Raw genomic sequence first — 11,812 nt, forward strand, 5'->3', positions numbered from 1 at the left:
TCAATTTATTGGGGAAATAATGGCACGTATATCTTAAAATTAAAATCTTATGATGTTTGATGGTTCGTTATCATCGTCAATTACTCGTATTTTTTTTAGTAGATATTTATGAGTAATCGAGGAGAGTGGAGTTACTTGTTTGAAATTAAAGATCACTCTCTATGGCACTTAGAGAAGATTAATCTCAACTAAACGAGAGTAGAAAAAGTTTATTAGTTGAGAAGTTGATAACATTTATCTATTGAAAGTTATTTGCTTATTACCAGGGAGTTGAATTAAGTTTTTTTAGTCTCCAGATGTTCATTTATAATATGTTTTTTCGGTCTTTAGATATTCATCTATAAATCATGTGTTTTGCGTGATTTTTTTATTCATCATAAATGTTATTGTTGAATATATATACTGATAAATAAGTTTATAACTTTCACTAGGATTAATGATGTGTCATTATTGTTGTCTTTATTTTTCAAAAAGAAATTTAAAACTAGCCAATATTAGGCTTCTCAGAACAACGATGACAACCATCATAAAAAAACACTTTAGTACATGATGAATATAAATATTTTTTTTTTCCAAACTCTAGAAGTTATTTTTTTTTTTTTTGAACAAGCAAAATACTTCATATATTACATAAGCAAAAGAGTTTTAGTACAAAGTCTGCTGGTTTTTCGTACATATAAAATATCCTTATCTTTGGCCAAAAGATCAAGGATAAACTGGGGAGGATTATCAAAAGTACAAACATGGTTGCTTGAAAGAGACGTTCCCATTTTTGCAAGTGCATCAGCAACACTGTTAGTTTCTCTATAACCGAAAGTGATACGGACACTTCTAAATTCATGCAGTAGATCCCTCGCGTCCTCCATGAGAGTTGTTATCTTGTTATGGCATATTGTGTTCCTGTGAAAACAAGATAGGAGGAAACAAGAATCAGTTTCGACAATTAGACGTTCAATCTCTATTTCTCGAGCAATTTTTAGACCCATAAACAGGGCCCCGACCTCTGCTTTGTTATTACTAGTTGTTCCAATATATTTCGAAAAAGCTGTAATAAAATTTCCATTACTATCTCTAATGACGCCTCCAATACCTGCTTTTCCGGGGTTTGAGAGCGAAGCTCCATCAATATTTATTTTAAACCAATTAAGAGGGGGAGGGGTCCATTTTAAAGTGATAGAAGGCAATATATTCCTATCTTTCTTATAGGTATTTATATATTGATCTGCAAAACCCCAAATGTGTTGAATTTTTAACTCAGTTTTATTGAAAATAAACTCATTCCTAGCTTTCCAAATAAGCCAGAAAATAACTGGTATTTTATGATTCATGTACTCATTATTCCGATTGTGATAGAGAAGACTACAGAAATGAGTATTTGCATATCTTTGTATAAAGGGTAATTTCATAATCAAAGGTTTGAATTTTTCACATTGAAAGATTAGGTGATAACTAGTTTCTGGGTGTTTTAAACAAACCTGACATGTATTTTGGTTAATAATTTTTCGTTTCACAAGGTTATCATTTGTTGGAAGGGCATTATGTGCGAGCTGCCAGTAGAAGAATTTAATCCGCTGGCATATATTAAGTTTCCAAATCCTATTCCATGGTAGAGAAGGCCCATCCCCAATGTGAGAGTAAAGGAGCCACAAATAAGCACTCTTGAGTGTAAACTTACCATTTTTTGAGTGAGCCCAATGTATGGCATCTTTTCTTTTCGACACGGAAATGTGTACAACGTAGATTTTCGAAATTATATAATCAGGGATAAGGTTTTCTAAAGGGTTCTATAAGTGTGGCTAAGTACTATTTTGGTGATGTAATATAAAGTAACTCCCATTTTCGTTTACTATCGTACTCGTTTTTAAAGTACGGGACTTTAATCGGTAACGGATCCTATTTTGAACTCTATAATATATTGATCCGTTTATATTTATGAATAGTTCGTTTAATGTGCAAGAGCAATAGAATGCAATCTTAACAGAAATGCAGTAGAAAGCAAAACAATGAGGAAAAAAATCAGGACATATAGAGAAAATCCTTGAATACAAACCTTTCACTATAAGGGAGTTAAATATCCAAAACAAATACATGAAAACTCTTAAATCATTAGTTCCAAAATACAAGTTATAGTAGAACTCTAAAATCCAAAAATAGTATCCCTCAATAAACACATATTTTATCAGTTAAATACTAGTAGCATCAAGGTAGAATTGAAATCGGAGAGGGGTAGTAAAATTGGAAACGTAAAATCGGATCGTAAAATCGTAAGATTTTACACGGCTTGTAAAATTAATTGCAACCCATTATATATATATATATATATATATATATATATATATATATATATATATATATATATATATATATATATATATATATATATATATATATATATATATATATATATATATATATATATATATATATATATATATATATTGTTAGTACTTACTACTTAAAAATCATCTCATGACACAAATAAAATAAGTCCAAACAAATATAAAACATCCAAACATTAGTAAAACATGTTTTAACATAAATTAAACATAGTTTAATATAAATTGAACATAATTAAAATCTAATGAACTAGCTTAAATTTTCAAGGTTGACATTAGGATCAAGTCCATCGTCACTCTCACTCTCATTATCATCACTTTCATCTTCATCAACCATCTCCATACTTCTTTCTCTCTCTTCATCTTCATCTTCATCTACGTCTTGCTCACTAGCATCACTCTCATCAAAAGGATCACCATCATCAAAAAAGCCATGAATGTCATCTTCCCCTCCCACATCTCCATCCATCTCAACAACATCATCTCCATCAGGATCAACACCTCCAACTCTTTCTGTAATCCATTCATCATCTAAATGTACTTCTTCGACATCGATCTCAATATTTCGGAACTTTTTATCTTTCAACTTTGAGTTGTACATGATGTGCACTAAATCATTCATTTTATTTTGAAGTAATTTGTTTCTTTTCTTCGTATGGACCTATAAATAAGTCATCAAGTTAATATAAAAATTAAGGATGTTTAATAAAAATATTATAAATTATAATAAAATTAAAAAAGATTTTTACCATCTCAAATGCACTCCAATTACGCTCACATCCCGAAGAACTACAAGTCAGACTAAGTATCTTTATAGCGAACTTTTGAAGTTCCGGAACATCATCTCCATAAGTATTCCACCAATCAGCTGGATGTTTTTTCTCCAACAATGCTCTTGCATCTTACCTAGAAAATATGCCTTGTGCGTGATGGAATGCATCACCAACTTATCAATTGAATCAAAAAGTCCATTTTTAACCTCCCTGTCATTAGCATTGAAAGTTGGACAATAATGAATCCTAGGGTTTAAATAGTGGGCTATGGAGTTGATTATTCCACCTCTCATCAATGATCTTCCATATAGGCTCATATCTATAAAATTGCATAAAAAAGATAAATAAGAAAACTCAAGTCTTCACGAATAAATTAATAGAAAAATTAATTAGAATTGTATGAAATTATTAATTTACCTTGCTTTCAAATTGTTGAAGTTATTTTGGGTCTTTTATTTTGCGCAATCCATCTCCTCGTACAAGAATGGCGTAGCTGGTTGCTCATCTGAATCCACAAGCCGTAGTACCTTGATTAGTGGTAAGGCAGTCCTAAGACATGTCACAACATTACTCCAAAATTTATTATCCAACACAATATTTTGAACTTTCTTTCCTTTCTCCGCACGGGCATGTGTGGTTCCCTTCCAGCTTGATGAAGAAAACATTGTAATTAAAGTACCCTTAAGTTCACTAAGGCAACCCAAAGTCAAATATGCAGTTGCATACCGAGTAATAGCTGGCCGAATCAAATCTATTCCTTTGGTGTAGTTTTTTATCGAAGAGTTGAGACTTGATGTATTGTAAATAAATGTAGTGATCTTTCTACCTTTCCTTATTGTTGCTCGGTGAGTTTGAAGTTTCTTCTCGAAATCCTCCAACATCAAGTCTATGCAATGGGCTGCACATGTTGTCCAAAATAAATTTCCATCAACAACAATCCTCCATTATCAGTGATCACTTGCACCACATCCTCTTGCCCAACCTTGTCCACAATTTTATCCAACATCTCAAACACCAGCTGTTTTGGAAAAGGAAGATGTATCGATTGACTACAAAAAAACAGTTTATTTAGGACTATTAACCAAGACATTACATATCGATCTTCTCTTTCTCTCAGTCCAACGATCCGACATGATTGTGCATCCAATCTTACTCCATTCGTCCTTGTTTTTTTTTGATAGGAAGCCATTCGTCCTTGTTCACATCAAGAAAATTGTCCATTTCCTTGATTTCTTCAGTAAAAAAAGTCTCTCTAATCTCGTGGTAAGAGGGACCCTTAAAACCTGGACCATGTCGAGCTATCTCATCACATGCTCTCTCAAACTCGGGATTTCTCACTGTGTTGAAAGGGATCCCACTTGTATAAAACCATTTTGCTATTCGTTTGCATGCACTTTTTTGCAAATCCTTCTTGAGTAGTTGATTCATAGTTGTTTGGCACGAATCTGCTTTTTCTTTCCCCTTTGAAGCATGATCCATTAATCCCGAGTGTGTTTCATTCATCGAACCCGAGGTGTCATACAATTTCTTTTTTTTTTCTTCTCTTTAATCTCAGCAAGAGTTGCTAGATTCTCAATCATATGGGTCTTCACATCATCTGGCACATTTAAACATGCAATAACATTTTTATTTGTACCAGCAAGAGGATTCTTCAAATGATAGACACCTCCGAAAAAATATTTAGTACAAGATTTACATTGAGATCTCTTCGCATTATTGTCAATGTCAATGCCATGCTCCCACCCAATATCAGGTCAATTTCCACTAAACTTCTTTGAATTACTCTTCTTTTGCTTAGACATAATTGAAGAACTAGAAGCAACCCCCGACATTTTAATAAGAATCTGAAAATTAAATAATAATGTCTAAGTAAATATTTGATTACAAAGATGGGAAATTGTCGAAATTTAATTTGAAAAACAGTCTGTCTTGCAAATAAATAGAGACAGAAGAAAGAAAAAAAAAAAACACTCACCAGTTACCAGCATCGTCGCCTTCGCCGCTGAGCCGCCGTACCACCGCCTCCTTTGCTGCCTCCTTCCCTCACGGTTCGCCGCCTTTCTTGGTAACTCACAGACGCGGGCTGTTTTTCTCTTAAGAGAAGAGAATTTTTTTCTTCCGTTCACGACATACTGATGTTTTAGGGCAAAATCAAACTGGGCCTATAAAATTACTGATTTATTTGCTACTGGGCTGAATTTTAATAGTTAAATATTGGGTGTTTTAGGCCAAACTCAAAATTTCAGCCAAAATTGAGATAGAAAATAAAATCACCAAAATCGCATTAAAATCGCGTTTTTAACGATTTTAAACGCGATTTCACTTGATTTTGAGGCACCTGCGATTTTAGTCCGATCTTACTCCTTCTTAGTGTGTAAAATCTTAAAATCGCACGATTTTAAGATCTAGATCTCGATTTTAACTATCTTAATTAGCATAGTAAGACCACTAAAAACATCATTATCAAGCTATTTGAACCTCAAACATCATCATCAGTTCGTCACAGTGCAGAACACGTCTTATCCCATCATAGCAAACTTGTTGGGACTGCCATTGTAGAGATGAATGGCAATCGGACATCAACAGATTCACTCTTAATATACAAAACATTCATTAGAATACAACTAAAAGAGGAATAAGTAAATGACATAATGTAAGAAAAATTAAAAATAATTACCTCTTATAGTTGATGTTGCATTCCTCTTTCAATTATCATCATCATGCAAACATACACTCCACAGTCATGATTGTAATATTAATCTACATCAATAATAAACATAAAATATAATACAAACTATTCAATGTGTTATATAATGTTAGTATAAAGTCTACCTATCCCAACATAGGGACTCGTATATAAATTTATCTTGTATATTATTTACATGGTGTTTGTCTGGAATCCATTTATTGAAAAGTGTTCCATCTGAACATCTGCATTTACAAAATATTTCATATATTCCACAATATTTGTGTCTTTGGAGAACTTTTTTTCTTATCCCAAATTATTTATCACTTTAGAATTCCAATGATGCATTTATTGCATTTTATTGAATTTTGCCTTTCTATCACTCTTAATTAATTTAAAAATAATTATTTGAGAAGGAATTAATGACAACGATTGATTAAATATTTCAGTATTTGTTTTTTTACAAAAATCCATGCACATTGATTAATTTTCTTTATATGTGTGCGACAACCCAAAATGACATATAATATGAGACAAAGTGAGTAATACTAAAGTAATAATTCAAATTTAATCAACACTATATTTAAACAAATTAAATTATTATTTTCAAACTTACCACTGGATCAAGTAAATTACTTTACCATCCCTTTTGTGTAGCCGTTGCCAGTGAATTACAAAACAAGACAATATTACTACACTGTATGATCTTGTAATCACTAATAAATGTATTTTCAGTTAAATAAAGTTAAAAAAAAAATAGGAATGAATGTCAATAGTATATTAAGTGTCCACGAAAGGCAAAACTTCAATTTGCAGTGATTAATTAATCTTAGAAACATACAACAAATATTGATGAAAGGAACAACTTATCCTCAACTCTTTCTTCTCTAGTATTTAGGTGAGCATAAATGTCAACAAATCGATCATCTTCTAATAAAAAATACAGTTACTATCAAATAATTGATCAAAACATTAAGATAAGAGGTTATATATATATATATAACCTTATTTAAGAATGCATGAGGCTTCAAGTACATTAGGTCCTTCATATTGGATCCATTGCTTCAAACTCTACTAATGATATACTGAGTAAATTAATAAATTATTAGAAGGTAAATGAGAAAATGAAATATTCATATTGAATACACCCGTTACAATCTTATTTACCTTTGGTCCAAGTTTTGATCAAATAAGTATTCAATTGCGACACATTCTTCTACTTCTGGACTGATTAGCTTTTTTTTTTTTTTGTGGTAATATGTTAGTTGTTCAACATCATAGAATCTATAGCTCAATAGTTTCTTTACCCTTTTCAAACTAAAATCGACCATGTTTTGATTTTGATTTCGTCGTTTAATGTCTGTTTTTGGGTTATTTGTATTAGGAATGACTTCATCCTATGCATCTCGTACTATTCGTGGAAGAGTGGTCTTTAAATTCTGAAGCATATCAATGATTTTATTTCCTAATTCATGGATGCCTGTTTGATATCCACTTTGGTCTACACTTGCAAGTCGGTTCACTAAATTATCCATAACCAATTATTTGTTTATCATATCCACTTATTCGTGCACTTAAGAGTGATACTTGTGCTCTGGTGTGAAACTTTCGCGCACTTGTTTTTGTTTTTTTGATGTATCTCATGTCAATTCTTAAATATATCCTATTTCAAAATCTCAATAGCTTTATTCTTATTTTGTTTGCTCATAAACTTTTGTCCACCCCTCAAGGAATCTCCCTCTATGTGCATTGGCAACAAACCTGACTTATGTTTTACCGGTGAGGTTCTTATCATTAAACAATGTATTTTCTGACAACGCATATGAATTTAATTGAACCAAATGAGTGTGATTGAAAAATGGTTTAAGCCAAAATTATAGTCCGAATGTGAGAATTATGGGTCATGGAACAATGTAGGTTGAATAACGTACATTTTTACTCCACTAGTCTCCACTTTTTGATATATCATAGTTGAAAGAAACGACCATTTGCCTCGTTAAAAAGTTCAAGAAGGGTCGTTGGGATGTTAAGTTCATAACACATTGTGACTATTTTGGTCGCATAGTTGTAAAATAAAACACCTTTAAGCGACAAATAAAATATTATTTCAACCAGATAACGTGTCATATGTTATTATCGTATGGTATGAGATTTGATTAAATTTATACATGAAGAAATAAAAAAGATCCACATATTTATATATATATATATATATATGTTTGTTATTTAATTGTCCACTATCTAATTTCATCATTTAGAATCGCCAAAATAAAATCCGCTCAGTTAAGCTCTCTAGTATTGTCTAACTCGATAAAGGATTCAAATAATGTACTGGTAAATTTTGATGGCAACTCGGAAACAACATTGTGCCAAACAACAGAGCCATGTACATAAGCTTAAATTCATCACCAGTGCTATTATAGTATGTAAAACTTCAGGTCACACTTTTCATGTCTATCGATCCATCGATGACTATGAATAAATTTCATAATTTTGCACTACATCAATGCATTTATTTCATGCACTACAATACTTTGACCGATGGCAGGTACACCAAGTTCATTTTGAATATCTTCATCATTCAAAGAATAACACATATCTTATATGCATTATATATAACAATTAATAAATGGATAAAAAACAAGAGAGAAAATAGTTAGTGTACTCAAAACTTGGAAGTAAGGCATTTTGCTTTTGTTGTAAATTATTCAAGCGGGATGGAATAAAAGAAGAAATGCATATGTATGTTGCTTTGGATTTGTTAAAATGACTCGTTATTCTCTTTGAAAAGTAAAGACAAACTGGATATGAGAAGGCTAAAAATGAAGTTGAAGTTATAGCCAAAAAAAAAAAGTTATCCATCCAATATTTTGTGAGAAACGATTTAACCGCAAAGAAAAATACTTTGATGAGAACAACAATGAAGATGTTAACCTAACATCCGAAAAATCCTTTAGAATAAACTTTATCTTCATTGTGATTGATCAAGCTCTTACTTCATTAAGGATAGATTTTCAAGATTTTCAAAAGTCACATATTTGTTTTTTTTTCTTGGAATTTAAAAAAGTAGAAACTTGTGAATGATGAAAGGTTGAAGAGTAGTTGTATGAAACTTGAATAACACTTGAAATGTGATGCATGCTCTGATATTAAATAGATATAATTGTTTTTAGAATAGAGAATGTTGAGGAAATTACCAAAAGAGATTGAAAATGCAATTGAAGTATTGGATTATTTGAAATAAATGAATATTTGTATCCCGAATACATGGATTGCTTATAGAATAAATCTCACTGATATTTTTGTCCATTGAAAAATATATTACCGAGAAGCATCATTTTACGAGCCTGACTGATAATTTGCAGCTCAGAAAGCAAGAAATATAATATTTTAATTATGTATGAATTGTGGATTTAAATATATTCTGTGTTTTTTTTTCATTATATATATATATATATATATATATATATATATATATATATATATATATATAATATTTTTATTTAATTACTTTAGGACCCTCATTTTTCGTCTGTCTTTATTTTTAGCTTAGGCCTCGAGGACTCTGGGACCAAACCCTTGCTAGAATCTACCGTTGTAATGGTTTAGAAATTATGTATGTTATCTTGTTGGATGTGAGGTTTGTTAATAACTAAAAGGTATGTATTTTGTGAGATATAATTCAGTTGGTATTAATTAAAAAAAAATTAGGTTATTTCAAATATTCTAGTTTGACAAAAGCTTTACATAGAGGGCGAACGTCACAGGTATCAGAGTTTAGGTTGTATGACGCACATTGTGAATTAAAGAATTCTAGATGCCTTTGGGTGATTGAGGTGTACCTCATTTTATGTAACTAATTGTATATGTTACTTATTCGTAAATGCTCACGAGTATCATTGATTGTAGTTTAAGTGTTGGTAATAAGGCTATAAGATGACAAAAAGAGATGGGTATAGAGTTGATATTAACGATTATGCTGGAATGATTGATGGTGTGCATCAGCGGGTGCAACATTTTAAAAGGCAACAGGCGATCTCAAAATAACGAGATTTATCATCTGCAACAAATGATTAACGTAAGCGATAGTGCCTATCAAAGTATGTTTACTTCAATGCTGACAACTAATGGTTGGCCTATCAAATAAGGAACTTGAAAAACAATTATCGACGCTTATTTAATATCATAACAATCTTTTGCGAGACTTCGGTTTCTGAAAATTGGGTGAAAAGTTTTAAGAGATGCGAGGGGTGATGGGGATGGACCCTTCGGAGTTGCCCAGAGAGTCCCTCGCACCCATTGAGGTTGTAGGAAATGTGGCCATGACACTGGCGCAAATATGCATGAAGTAAATCGGTCCTTATGAGCCTATAAAATATTACCTCAGGTATCAATCATACGCCTAGAAAGTTATGATTATGCAAGAGTTTAATTCAAGATATGACTCTTAACTAATAGGACATGTATAAAAATTTCAAATATTTTTCGAATCCATGGAAATTTGAAACAAGAAAAACAATACCATAGATTCCAAGCATCCTTTTGCTTATAGTTGTTTGTTTTCAATTTATTGTAAATATTCATCCATGTAAGTTTTGTAATAGTTGTTTAATGTGTTAAACAACTATTTAAAATGGCAAATAGCTCATGACAAGGGATTTAAATGCACGTAGGTCAAGACAAAAAAACAGTCTCTCAAATTAATCCATCATCATGTATTTTGTCTAAAATACCCCTTCGTAATATATTTTTCATCAATTCCATCAATTATACTCTAAATTCATCGATATTGTACATTGACCCCTGATTTGTACAAATAAATCACATTAACTCCCATTTTCTTAATTTTTTGAAAAAATATTTTTTTAGACAATAATCTTTTTTCTGGATTTTTTTTCCCGCCAGATTCCGGCGTTGACTTTTATTTATTTTTTTTTTATTTTATTTTTTGAAAAAAAAAAATTCTGAAATATGTTTTCGGCCGGTCAACCGCCATTGACCGTCGATCTCCGGCGTTGACTTCTTTTTTCTTTTCCTTTTTTATGAAACTTTTTTTCTCTCTAAATGACTGTGTTAACAACACAATTATTGTCTAAGACAGTAATATTGAATGCCAAAACAGTAATATTACTATCCCAAACATTAATATTACTAATATTACTATCCCAAACTGTAATATTACTGCATGACATAGTAATATTACGGTCAAAGACAGCAAAATTACAAGCCAAGAAGATAAAATTATTTAATACAGTAAAATTACTATCTCAAACAGTAAAATAAATGTCTTAAACAGTTAATTTACTGTCTCCGACAGTAATATTACTTACTGTCTCCGAGATAATAATATGCAGGCCAAGACAATAACATTAAGGGTAAATTACAACCACCCCCTTGAGGTATGGTCAAATTACAAAAATCCCCCTCCTGTTTGGGTAATTACAACCACCCCTCAACTATAAATCTTCTTACACGTCTACCCTTGCGGTTTCAAATTTAGTGGAATGTTCGAGATTATATGGAATATTATCACTTTTGTACCCGTTTTATCCCCTTCGAACTCCACATTTTGAAGCAAGATGATCATAATATGTATTTTTTTTGCTTGTATATATCAGATTGTGGTGCATCAGAAATTGTATTTTTACACAAAACGGGTACAAAGTAGAGCACATTTCACGAAATCCAGATGATTATGTTGAATATGACACCATAAGGGTGGAGGTGTAAGAAAAAATCATAGTTGAATGGGGTAGATGTAATTATCAAACAAGAGGGGTTTTTTCGTAAATTGTCCATACCTTAGGAGGTGGTTGTAATTTACCCTAATATTAATGAAAATATTTTTTTTAAGAAAAAAAAGTCAACGCCGGACACCGGGGGTTGACCTGCTGGAAAAAAATTCAGACAAAAAAAAAAGTTTTCAAAAAAAAAAAAAAGTTCAACGCCGCTGACCGTCGGTCTCCGGCGGTGGCGGTCAAAATTGGAATAAGGGTCAAAATTGGTTAATTGGTGAA

The 11,812-nt window shown here is 31.6% G+C and overlaps 1 pseudogene; it reads right to left on the bottom strand.

Annotated features, from left to right (window-relative positions):
• Positions 1-2,454: 2,454 nt before the first annotated feature.
• On the bottom strand, positions 2,455-4,263 carry LOC105966483 (uncharacterized; annotated as a pseudogene).
• Between the last annotated feature and the right edge of the window lie 7,549 nt (positions 4,264-11,812).

Source organism: Erythranthe guttata, chromosome 5 (assembly GCF_056151865.1).
Source record: "Erythranthe guttata isolate IM_541 chromosome 5, IM_541, whole genome shotgun sequence".
Lineage (NCBI taxonomy): Eukaryota > Viridiplantae > Streptophyta > Magnoliopsida > Lamiales > Phrymaceae > Erythranthe > Erythranthe guttata.